General features: G+C 42.7%; 1 non-coding gene across 1 annotated transcript; it reads left to right on the forward strand.

Annotated features, from left to right (window-relative positions):
* The first annotated feature begins 6,213 nt into the window (after positions 1-6,213).
* TRNAG-GCC lies at positions 6,214-6,284 on the forward strand. Its single transcript has one exon. It is a non-coding gene; the product is annotated as a tRNA-Gly (tRNA).
* Positions 6,285-12,824: the final 6,540 nt, after the last annotated feature.

The following is a 12,824-nucleotide window of genomic DNA, read 5'->3' on the forward strand; positions in this document are numbered from 1 at the left end:
TTAAGGGGCTGGGCATGGTGGCTCATGCCTATAATCCCACCACTTTGGAAGGCCGAGGCCGGCAGATCACGTGAGGTCAGGAGTTCGAGACCAGCCTAACATGCTGAAACACCATCTCTATTAAAAATACAAAAATCAGCCAGGCGTAGTGGCGGGCGCCTGTAATCCCAGCTACTCAGGAGGATGAGGTAGGAGAATCACTTGAACCAAGGAGGCGGAGGTTGCAGTGAGCCAAGATCGCACCATTGCACTTCAACCTGGGTGACTGAGCAAGAATATGTCAAAAAAAAAAGAAAAAAAAAGAATCGACCGGGCTCAGTGGCTCATGACTGAAATCTCAATACTTTGGGAGGCTGAGGCAGGAGGATCACTTGAGCCCAGAAGTTTGATCCCAGTCTGGGCAACACAGGGAGACCCCCGTTTCTACAAAAACTTTTTTTAAAAAGAGAATAAGGGAATCATAAAGTTGGAAAGGTACATGAAAATCATTCATCCTGTGATTTCTAACTCTGGCTGAGCTTTTAATAAAATGCCAACAGTGCCCAGGTCTTATGCTAAGAAAATTTGATTATGCTTGTTTTATGTGGTAAAGGAGTAGCTGTGTGTGTGTGTGTGTAGAGACAGGGGCTCGCTATGTTGCTCAGGCTGGTGTCGAACTCCGGAGCTCAAGCAATCCACCTGCCTTGGCCTCCCAAAGTGCTGGGATTACAGGCATAAACCAGCAGGCCCAGCTAAGTAGTATTTTTTAAAGTTCCCCAAATACTTCTAATATGCACCCAGAATTAAGGATACTCTATCTAATCCTACTTCTTCATTTTCCTGATGAGGCAATATGAGAGGTGACATCACTTAGGAGAGTGAGTAAGGGATATACTAAAAATAACTAAAGTTACTCAACGAAAAATGTTCTCTTTCCATCAGATCATAGATTCATTATGGAAGGAATGATCAGAAAATCAAGAGATTGGGAAGAATTGGCTTACCAACTAGACTGAAAGTAAAGCAACTGCAAGCTGTATGTGGCGGCACTTCAAATAGGAGTAGTGGGAACTAACACGAAAAGAAAAAAATGATTACAGTTGGCAGGCAAAGGAGGGATCTGTGCAGGAAATAAGTTGGCTGAATAAATAGAATGAGCTAAGACTAGATTATCCAAACACGAGATTCATTTCTAAATCAGACAGAGCTGAACTTAACAACAACTCTACCTACTTGTAGTTTCCTATCTGTATAAATTTTACACTGGTGATGGGCATGGATTTGCAGTTCTCTGCAAATCTTACTTCTGAAAATGAGGATATAGACGGCTCCCTGGTTCAGAGGAACTGAGAATGGAAATTACATTGTTTCATGAGGTCAAATTTTTCTCAGGTTTACTCACACATTTAGAATATCTAAATAAATAAATTGGGGGTGGCAAGGAGGGAGACCAATGCAGGAAGGAGGTCAACTAATATTTATTGGCAGAAGAGCAAGGGAAAAAATGTGGTAGTGTTTTGTTTTCCATGAACAGCTCCTATCTCTTCATCCTCCCTCCAAGCCAACTTTATTTCCAGATGGTCTTTAAATTCTACGACTTAAAGAAATATAGTCTTTCCAGGAGCAGTAGCTCACGCCTGTAGGAAGGTTGCTTGAGGCCAGAAGTTTGAGATCAGCCTAGTCAACATGGTGAAACTCAAATCTTTTTTTTTTTTTTTTTTGAAACAGAGTCTCCCTCTGTCACCCATGCTGGAGTGTAGTGGCGCGATCATGGCTGACTGTAACCTCTGTCTCCCGGGTTCAAGAGATTCGCCTGCCTCAGCCTCCCGAGTAACTAGGATTACAGGCATATGCCACTATACCTAGCTAATTTTTGTATTTTTAGTGGAGATGGGGTTTCACTGTGGCCAGGCTGGTCTGGAACTCCTGACCTCAGGTGATCTGCTGCCCACCTTGGCCTCCTAAAGTGCTGGGATTACAGGCGTGAGCCACCACTCCTGACCAAGACTCAAATCCAAATAAATAAATAAATATGTTACAGCTCAGGTCTTTTAGAATTTGTCTAGCAGGTTCCTTAGTCTTCACCAGAACACCCCCCAACCCCCACCATCCCACCAAAAAACGTTTTATCCAGGATAAAACTGTTTGCCTTATTATTTTCTTAAATTTCATGCTGTAATCATTTATACAGTTTCCCACCTTTTTTAGCATGAATCTTTCAAAATACAATTTTCTTATCTCAGTTTGTGATCCTGATCATGTCAAGTAATATAATTTTGTGATTCATACTTTCAGAATATTTTGTCTTAATTTCCTGATTTTTGCACACACATATACAAATAAATCTCCATTTTTCTTTTCTTTATTCTTCTTTTATTTATTTATTTATGTATTTTTGAAGATGGGGTCTCACTCTGTCACCCAGGCTGGGTATGGCTAGAATGGTGTGAGACTTAGAAATTACTGTAGATATTGTTCATCCAAGTTCTCATAATGAAAATTGTGAGACATCAAATCATTCTTTTTTATGTTATGAACCATGTGCTTCACAAACTCAGATCTCAAAGCTGTATAGTAATAATACTGTAGATTCAATCTAAATGTCAGCTCACCCAAATATAAACTATTGGATATAGAAATATTCCCACCCAAATACGACTTCCCAATAATCTTAATAGTAAGCCCATACAAAAATAAAGTATCAGACTTTTTAGCTGCCTATCTACCATCCACCCTCTTTTCTATAGGTTTTCAAAAGTCTAATGGCTCCAACTTCAAAGTAAATCTGACTCAGTATTAGTCAGGGAAAGTCACTCCCAACACTCCTTGGCCCTTTCACCTTAATTCAGAATTCTTCCATTTTTTTTCCCTAAAAGAATCATCAATGGCTCTTGAAGTTTTTTTTCTTTTTTTGCACATATCCATCCACAAATGTTCCTCTTCCATTCTCCCCACAGGTACAGTGATATCTAATGATGGGTTACAATTTTTTTTTGTTTCCCCTTTAATACATTTAGGGGCCTGAATAATTACTAAACAGCCAATTTTATATCTGTAAAATAAGTGTATCCAGGCTGGGCGCGGTGGCTCACGCCTGTAATCCCAGCACTTTGGGAGGCAGAGGCAGGTAGATCACGACATCAGGAGATAGAGACCATCCTGGCTAACACGGTGAAACCCCGTCTCTACTGAAAATACAAACAATTAGCCGGGCGCGGTGGCGGCGTCTGTAGTCCCAGCTAATCGGGAGGCTGAGGCAGGAGAATGGCGGAAACCCCAGGAGGCGGAGCTTGCAGTGAGCTGAGATTGCAGCACTGCACTCCAGACTGGGCGACACAGCAAGACTCCGTCTCAAAAAAAAAAAAAAGAAAACCCTAAATCAAACAAAATCCCTGCCTTTATGGAGTTGGCAGTAATTAATTTAATTCTCATGTTGCCCCTATTGGGTAGGGACTATTATGACCTCATTTTATAGATATGGAACACATAGCAATAAAATTTACGTAAAGACACAGGGCAGGGGCTGTGTGCGGTGACTCACACCTGTAATCCCAGCACTTTGGGAGGTGGAGGCTGGTGAATCACCTGAGGTCAGGAGTTCGAGACCACCCTGGGCAATATGGTGAAACCCTGTCTCTACTAAAAATACAAAACCTGGCATGGTGACACGCACCTGTAATCCCAGCTACTTGAACCTGGGAGGCTGAGGTTGCTGTGAGCTGAGATTGTGCCACTGCACTCCAGCCTGGGTGACAGAGTGAGACTCCATCTAAAAAAAAAAAAACAGGCCAGGCACAGTGACTCATGCCTGTAATCCCAGCACTTTGGGAGGCCAAGGTAGGTGGATTACCTGAGGCCAGGAGTTCGAGACCAGCCTGGCCAACATGCGAAACCCCGTCTCAACTAAAAAAAATTAGCCAGGGTGGTGGTGGGCGCCTATAATCCCGGCTACTCAGGAGACTGGAGCAGAAGAATTGCTTGAACCCGGGAGGCAGAGGCTGCAGTGAGCCGAGGTGGCGCCACTGCACTCCAGCCTGGGCAAGAGTGAAACTCTCTCTCAAAAAAAGACACAGGTTAAATGACTCACAGGTAAATCTGGAAATTGGGGTTAGGGTGAACTTTCACTTTCACATAATATATTTTGATATATTTAAATTTTTAATAAATTTATTTTACTTTTATACTAATTAGTTTTGTAATTAAAATGTGAGTTAAAAATACTTTAAAATGATTTATCACTTCCAGTTTCTTATTTAAAACAATCCTACCTTTCCAGGCCCTCCATGATCTAGTCCCATTTGCTTCTCCAACTCTCATTGCTCCTGGCCTCATGCACTCTCCATTCCAGCTACCCTAGGTTAATGTCTTTCTTGAGTTTGGGACTTCTGTTCGCTCATTATTCTGTTACCTGCAAAACCAAGTAAGATCTTGCACACAAATTATGAACCAAAATTAATTATAAAGAGGAATTTCTTTCATATTGAATCAAAATCCGCTCTTTTTTTTTTTTTTTTTTTTGAGTCGGAGTTTCACTCTTATTGCCCAGGCTGAGGTGCAATGGTGCCATCTCAGACTCATCACAACCTCCGCCTCCTGGGTTCAAACGATTCTCCTGCCTCAGCCTCCCAAGTAGCTGGGATTACACGCATGTGACACCACGCCCAGCTAATTTTGGTTTTTCAGTAGAGACGGGGTTTTTCCATGTTAGTCAGGGTGATCTCGAACTCCCAACCTCAGGTGATCCGCCCGCCTCGGCCTCCCAAAGTGCTGGGATTACAGGCGTGAGCGACCGTGCCCGGCCCCAAACCTGCTTTTTTGCAATGATTTTTACCAATTAGTCTTAGTATTCTATTAGATATTTACAGTTCTCTCTCTCTCTCTCTCTGTCTCTCTCTCTCTCTTTTTTTTTTTTTTTGTTGTTGTTGTTGTTGTTGTTGAGACAGAGTCTCGCTCTGTTGTCCAGGCTGGAGTGCAATGGCACTATCTCGGCTCATTGCGGCCTCCGCTTTCCAGGTTCAAGCGATTCTCCTGCCTCAGCCTCCCAAGTAGCTAGGACCACCGGCTTGCACCACCATGCCTGGCTAATTTTTGTAGTCTTAGTAGAGACCAGGTTGATATTTACAGATTTCTATCCAAGGCATCGTCACAAGACAATACTACCAGCATTTAAATATTTATACATAAGTTTTCTCTTTCTAAGTTAAGCTTCTTTAACGCTTTCAGACATTCTGCTGGCTGAACCTTGTTTCAACAGCCTTTACCATCCTAGTTTCTTTTCTTAGCTGGAATACTCCACTTTGCCAATATCCTTCCTGAAGTGGGGCATGCTGGAAAGTACACCAGAGTCCAGGGCTGAAACGAGTAGTTAGAAAGCAAACAGCCTCCTGTGCTTTGTTTTTTTCTGAACTTTGTGTATGTGGAGCTCTTATTGTATTTACTTCCTTGACAGTGTGTCCCACATCACTGAATCACAGTTCACTACTGCAATAATCAGCAATGGCTATCACGGTGCTGAGTCCTCTGCACCTAATACCTTACTCTACTGAGCAAGGTATTATTCAGCACATTCTACTTAAGAAGGCAGGAAAGCATTTAATATAAATAGCATTTAATTCCATTTATATTTTCATATAAATGAATTCATTTTTTTAAAAATTGGTGTTTATTCAAGAGGTAGTCACACAGCTATCTGGAGCATCTTATTCTCCAAAAAAAAAAAAAACCCAATTCCCCCAAACAATCTGGAGAGGCAACATTTAATTGTATCATGAATCAGTAAGTAGCAGTACTTCAAGTGACCAACTTTTTTGTTGTTGTTGAGGCAGAATCTCACTCTGTCACCTAGACTGGAGTGCAAGTGGCATGACCACAGCTCACTGCAGCCTTGACCCCCCAGGCTCAAGCAATCCTCCCTCCTCAGGCTCCTGAGTAGCTAGGACTACAGGCACGCGTTGCCACCATGTCTGGCTCATTTTCTTTTTTTCTTTTTTTTCAGTTTTTTGTAGAGACAAGAGTCTCCCTGTGTTGCCCAGGCTGGTCTCGAACTCCTGGGCTCAAGCAATCCTCCCCACTCAGCCTCCCAAAATGCTGAGATTACAGGCATGAGCCACCATGCCCAGCCAAGTGACCAAAATATTATAATCTTCCTTCTCCGTTATTATCTTTCTAGCTGCAAAGAGCAGCTTCTAGTCGTGTTCCGATGATGTTATCGCTTTTCCCTCATGCTTTCACGGTGCATGGGTGGTTCAGTGGTAGAATTCTCGCCTGCCACGCGGGAGACCCGGGTTCGATTCCCGGCCCATGCAGTACCTTCCCTTGTTTTGGGCTGGGCGGCTCAGTGAGCCATTTGTAGTCCAGCCTCAGCAACAATGAGCGAAACTTCATCTGAAAAGCATGCAAAAAAACTTTTCGGGGGTCCCAGATGCTTCTTAAGTTGAATGATTTATAGGACAGGCTTTGTGACCCTATGACTGATTGACTGTCCTTTATCACAAAAGACTCTAGTTTTCCTCCCATATAGCATTTCCTCCTCACTCAGGAGAGAGACATTCCCCCAACATGTCCAGCTCAACCATTTGGAGTTTGCGCATGTGTTTGCCATGTTAATCCCTCCTTGGTAAGAGTTCTCTCTGGGGTTATGAATCTTCTCAAATGGTATGAGTTTGTCAGCTAAAATGGACTGATTGAAATCACTGTTCACAAACTGAAAATACAGTGGAATCAAAGTTCAGAAAAGATGGCCTGAGGACCTTGCTTTACTAGGAAGCAAGTTTTGGAACCGACACTTGTTTCTGGACTACCCTTTCCTATCTTCTATTATTACCTTTATCATATTCTCCCTGCTCCCTATTGCCCCCACCCCTCCACTTTTTAACCTCTTCCTGTAAGACACTAAACATATGCAAGAATATGGGTGAAAACAGTAAAAATAATAGTTAACACTTCACAAAAGTGTTTCAGATAGATCCAGGCTCTTTACTTACTTTATCCCTAGTCTTCACAATAGTTCATCCAAGGAAGAGATGGACGCACTTTTTTTTATTATTTTTAGTACAGACGGGGTTTCACCGTGTTAGCCAGGATGGTCTTGAACTCCTGACCTTGTGATCCACCCACCTCAGCCTCCCAAAGTGCTGGGATGACAGGCGTGAGCCACCGCACCCAGCCTGATTTAGGGTTTTTCAACCTCTGTACTACTGAGTAATTTCCAGCAGAGGAAAGAGGGGCTGGTGTCCTGCACACTGTGGGTTGTGTAGCAGCATCTCTGGCTTCTGCCCACTTCTACCTACAACAAAAAATATTTATAGACATGACCAAATGTCCTCTGGGGGCAGAACCACTGGTCTAATTTACTGCTGAGTGCCTGTCACCCAGCACAGCATGCAATAAATGTTTGTTGAATTGAATGAATGAAGTGAACGCACATAGGAAGCCCTCAGTAAGTGTTAGCTATTTTTATTATACCATTTTCCAACTATATAAATTTCTACATAAGTGGGATCTGATTATGTGTACTTCACTACAAATTGCATTTTTTTCCTCTAACAATCTACCTTGGTTATGTTTTTATATCACCACCACCATTTTATATAGTTGTATCTCAATTGCTTTCTATGGAGTCACAGTAGTTTTATAATTCATTTATTCAATTCATTATTGATGTATATCTAGGCTAATTTCAATTTGTTGCTATTATAAATAATGCTACAAAGAACATTTTTTCAGTATGAATTTTTACTTAATGACACATTCAGAGCTATGCAATGTGTCATGTCCTAATTTGGAAAGGGATTTTTGTATTAGGCAGGGTTCTCCAGAGAAACAGAATCAATAGGATGTGTATATACATAAGGTAACTTGTTTATAAAGAAATTGGCTTACACGATTATGGAGGTTGGCAAGTCTAAAATCTGCAGGCGAGACCAGCTGGCTGAAGACCCAGGAAAGAGTTGATGTTGCAGTTCAAGTCCCAAGGTCATCTGCTACAGATTCCCTTGTGTGGCAGGGAGCTCGTTCTATTCAAGCCATCAACTGATTGGATGAGACTCACCCACATTAGGAAGAGTAATCTGGGCCAGGCTTGATGGCTCACACCTGTAATTCCAGCACTTTGGGAGGCCAAGGCAGGTGGATCCCTTGAGCTCAGGAGTTCGAGACCATCCTGGGCAACGTGGCAAAACCCCATCTCTACAAAAACTACAAAAATTAGCTGGGCATGGAGGCGCATGCCTGTGGTCCCAGCTACTCACAAGGCTGAGGTGGGAGGATCACTTGATTCCAGGAGGTCACAGCTGCAGTGAGCTGAGATTGTGCCACTGGACTCCAGCATGGGTAACAGAGTAAGAGACCCTGTGTATCAGTCCATCTTCGCACTGCTATAAAGAACTACCTGGGGCCAGGCGCGGTGGCTCATGCCTGTAATCCCAGCACTTTGGAAGGCCAAGATGGGCAGATCATGAAGTCAGCAGTTCAAGATCAGCCTGGCCAACATGGTGAAACCCTGTCTCTACTAAAAATACAAAAATTGGCTGGGCATGGTGGCTCACGCCTATAATCCCAGCACTTTGGGAGGCCAAGGCAGGCAGATCACAAGGTCAGGAGATCGAGACCATCCCGGCTAACATGGTGAAACCCCATCTCTACTAAAAGTACAAAAAATTAGCTGGGTGTAGTGGTGGGTGCCTGTAGTCCCAGCTGCTCGGGAGGCTGAGACAGGAGAATGGCATGAACCCGGGAGGTGGAGTTTGCAGTGAGCCAAGATCGCACCACTCCACTCCAGCCTGGGTCACAGAGCAAGACTCCATTTCAAAAAATAAAGAAAGAAAAGAAAAGAAAATACAAATACAAATACAAAAATTAGCTGGGTGTGGTGGCATGCTCCTGTAATCCCACTTACTCAGGAGGCTGAGGCAAGAGAATTGCTTGAACCCGGGAGGTGCAGGTTGCAGTGAGCTGAGATCGCACCACTGCACTACACCCTGGGCGACAGAGCAAGACTCTGTCTCAGAGGTTGTGTGTGTGTGTGGCAGGGGCAGGTGTGGGGAAGGAACTACCTGGGACTGCATATTTTATAAAGAAAATAGGTTTAATTGACTCACAGTTCTGCATGGCTGGGGAGATCTCAGGAAACTTACAATCATGGTGGAAGGTAAAGGAGAGGCAAGCACCTTCCTCATAAGGTGGCAGGAGAGACAGAGAATGAGGGGAAGTGCCACACTTTTAAACCATCAGATCTCACGAGAACTCTCTATCACAAGAACAGCATGGGGGAAACCACCATCATGATCCAATCACCTCCTACCAGGTCCCACCCTCAACATGTGGGGATTACAGTTGGAGATGAGATTTGAGTGGGGACACAAAGCCAAACCATATCAGCCTGTCTCACAAATAAAAAAAGGAATAGTAACCTGTTTTATTCAAAGTCCACCAGCTTGAATGTAGTATCATCCACAAACATGCTCACAGAAACATTCAGAATAATGTTTGATCACATATCTGGGTATCATGACCCAGCCAAGTTAAAGAAAGTAAAATTAGCCCAGTGCAGTAGCTCACACCTGCAATCCCAACATTTTGGGAGGCTGAGACAGGTAGATTGCTTGAGCCCAGGAGTTCAAGACCAGCTTGGACAACATAGAGGAACACCATTTCTACAAAGAGATATAAAAATTAGCAGGGGGTGGTGGTGCACACCTGTAGTCCCTGCTATTAGGGAGGCTGAGATGGAAGGATTGCTTGAGCCTGGGAGATTGAGGCTACAGAGAGCTGTGATTGTGCTACTGCACTCCAGCTTGGGTTACTGAGTGAGAGCCTGTCTCAAAAAAAAAAAAAAAAAAAATCCATTCCAAGTCAGGAGTGCTGGTAAAAAAAAATTAAAAAATTAAAAAAAAAAATCACATATAAAATTAATCATCACAGATTCCTTGCCAAAACATCAGCAGAACTATCTGACCACCCAAAAAGAGAACTGTTGATGTGAACTGTGCGCTAACCAGGAGCCTGGACTGGACAACCTCTTTATGCACGTGGGGTTCTGAGTCTGGCTAGAGATGCCATCTGAGAATAGTGACATATGTCTTTCTCTTTCTTTCCAACCATGGCTACAGACTAGTCTATTTTTGTGGTTTATCTGCCTACTGTTTAGAATTATTCTGTCTTCTTGGGGCTGTCAGGCACTCAACTGACACTTCTTGATGCTATTGCTGTGTCTGCCTTGAGCAGCTAATGATGGATGTGAAAACCCTTGTATAATTGTTCATGCCAAGGCAATGTGCAGCCACGTGCTCCTGTGGTCTCCTGTGGGCTAAATAAACCCTGATAACCAAGCTTATTATCATTATGTCTAAAATTAAAGTAAACAAATAATGAGCAAGGGCTTGAGTGGTTTATTACGGTTGAAAAGTACTGACTGACTTAACACATGAATGTTATAACGCCTATTTATATGGGTAAAGGTTTGGGGGATTATTCTAGTTTCCCATCTGGGTTCCCGGTATGTGAGATTGCTGAGTGGGAGAATGTTATAGATTGTGGGTTTGTTGTCTTAAGGTAGGTAGCTGCCATTTCTGACTAAATTATCTGTAAGGCAAGAAACCAAATATATAAATTAATATCGTAAATAAGCAAACAAATAATCCTCTAATCTCAAGCAATACTTCCCTACTGTGAACTGAAGAATTAATACAGTCTCTTTGTCTGCTGCTTGGTGTGAGGTTCCTTTACCTTTACAATTAGGTTTGTGTTCATGAAACAAGGTTAAAAATTTAGGGAAGGGAAGAAATCTACTATTTAAAAATATATGACCATTTATTTTTAGTTACCACTTTATAGCACCTAGGTATTAAAATACATAATAATTAGGAGCTAAGTGTATCCCATAATCTGTCATCATTCGCTCACTTCAAGAGGCCCATCATTAACCTTTCCATTAATTCTACATCTTTTAGATCTTCCTAAATCAACACCTACTCTAAATGACTCCTCAAATTAAACCCTAGTTTGCATCTGCACTTTCTCAGTTCTAGTCTGAAAAGCCTACAATCTTTTCTGTCTAGTCCCCATTTCTGCCTCACTCCAGAATCTGGCTTGAAGCCCTGGTCTTTCTCAAACTCAATTGCTGGCAAGCAAGTCATCCATCAAACAGATCCCTCACATGTCTGTGCATTAAAAATAGCTAATATGACTCACTGGCACTTCTTACTTACTCAAACTAAAGGACAGCATCTGTGCTTCAGGGATAGGAGAGTGAAGAGAGCAGAATGTGAAGAGGGAAACTACCAACATTCAAAATCGTTTTCTGGACTTGATATTGACATTAGCTTTGTCCCTGCTATTTCCATCAGGAAACATATCTGCAAGTGATTGTATGTAGAATTATTCTTTCTTAGCTGATCTATCTGCGGACGCACATTTTCAAGGGTGTCTGATATGGTAAATATAGCATTGTCATGCTTATTCATGGGCCCCACTATTTAGACTAATGTTTTTTTTTGTTTTGTTTTGTTTTTTCCTCTTAAACAGGTTTATTTTAGCAGCTCAGTATATTACATTCTACATATTTATCTTTTAATGTGTTTATATTTCTGCCTGTTCTGCATAGATGGCATATTCATTAACTTTTATAACTGACTTTTTCATTTGCTATTTGCTGCTACCTGACCTGAAGAAAGTCAGGAGGATAAAAAAAATTCATTTGGTGGAAACATGGAGCAGCACTTCAGCAGAACTTTACTTTGATGCAGACTTCAGTGTTAGGTTTTCTTCCTCTTCTTTTTCAAATCCTGAACAGACGACAGATCTTCCCTTGGGATACTGAGCACAACACTTACGCAGTTCTTGGATGACAGCCTGACACTTTGATTCCATGTAGTTGTTGGCTTGTGCCTCCCGAGTACCGGCGCCCATTTTGCCCGCCCGCTAAGGAGACCCGTGCGCGGCCTACACGCTTGGGGGACAGCCCTTTAAGACGACATCTCCGCGAACGCCGGCCTCTTGAGCCAGGGGGACGCTCTTTTGAAATTTTCTGGATATGCCGCAGAAGGATCCGTGCCAGAAGCAAGCCTGTGAGATATAGACTAATGTTATAATAAAGGTCCTGGTTGCAAAAATGGCTTTTGTCAACCTCTTCTGCCTTTGTTTCCAGAGATGGACCTGTTCATTCATTCATTCCTTCATTCAAAACATCATTATTGGCTGGGCATGGTGACTCATGCTTGTAATCCCAGCAAGGGGGATTACAAGGCCAAGGGGGAAGATGGCTCAAGTCTAAGAGTTTGAGACCAGCCTGCGTAACACAGGGAGACTCTGTCTCTACAAATTTAAAAAAAAAAAAGAAAAAGAAACTTATGCTGAGGTAGGAGGATCACTTGCGCCTGGAATGTCAAGGCTACAGTGAGCCATGATCGTGTCACTGTACTCCAGCCTGAGTGACAGAGCAAGATCTTATCGCAAAAAGAAAAAAGAAATTATTATTGAATGCCTTCTAGGGCTGCCATGTTCTCCAGCTCGTAAGGGCGCCATTCTCCATATAGTCTCTGGAGTTGAGCTCTACAGGGGGCATTCCCTTCCGGGGTATATTTACTGAGGGACATAGAAGGGTATGTATGACATAGTCACCTATCCAAAGCCCTCCAGGGGGGATTAAGAAACATTTTTCCACTTTCAAGTACATAACTGTATGTTTATTTGTTTGTTTGTATGTTTGTTTGTTTTGAGATGGAGTCTTGCTCTGTTACCCAGGCTGGAGTACAGTGGCATGACCTCGGCTCACTGCAACCTCCGCCTCCTAGGTTCAATCCATTCTCCTGCCTCAGCCTCCCAAGTAGCTGAGACTGCAGGCACAC

Source organism: Trachypithecus francoisi, unplaced genomic scaffold (assembly GCF_009764315.1).
Source record: "Trachypithecus francoisi isolate TF-2019V2 unplaced genomic scaffold, Tfra_2.0 Lachesis_group14, whole genome shotgun sequence".
Classification (NCBI taxonomy): domain Eukaryota; kingdom Metazoa; phylum Chordata; class Mammalia; order Primates; family Cercopithecidae; genus Trachypithecus; species Trachypithecus francoisi.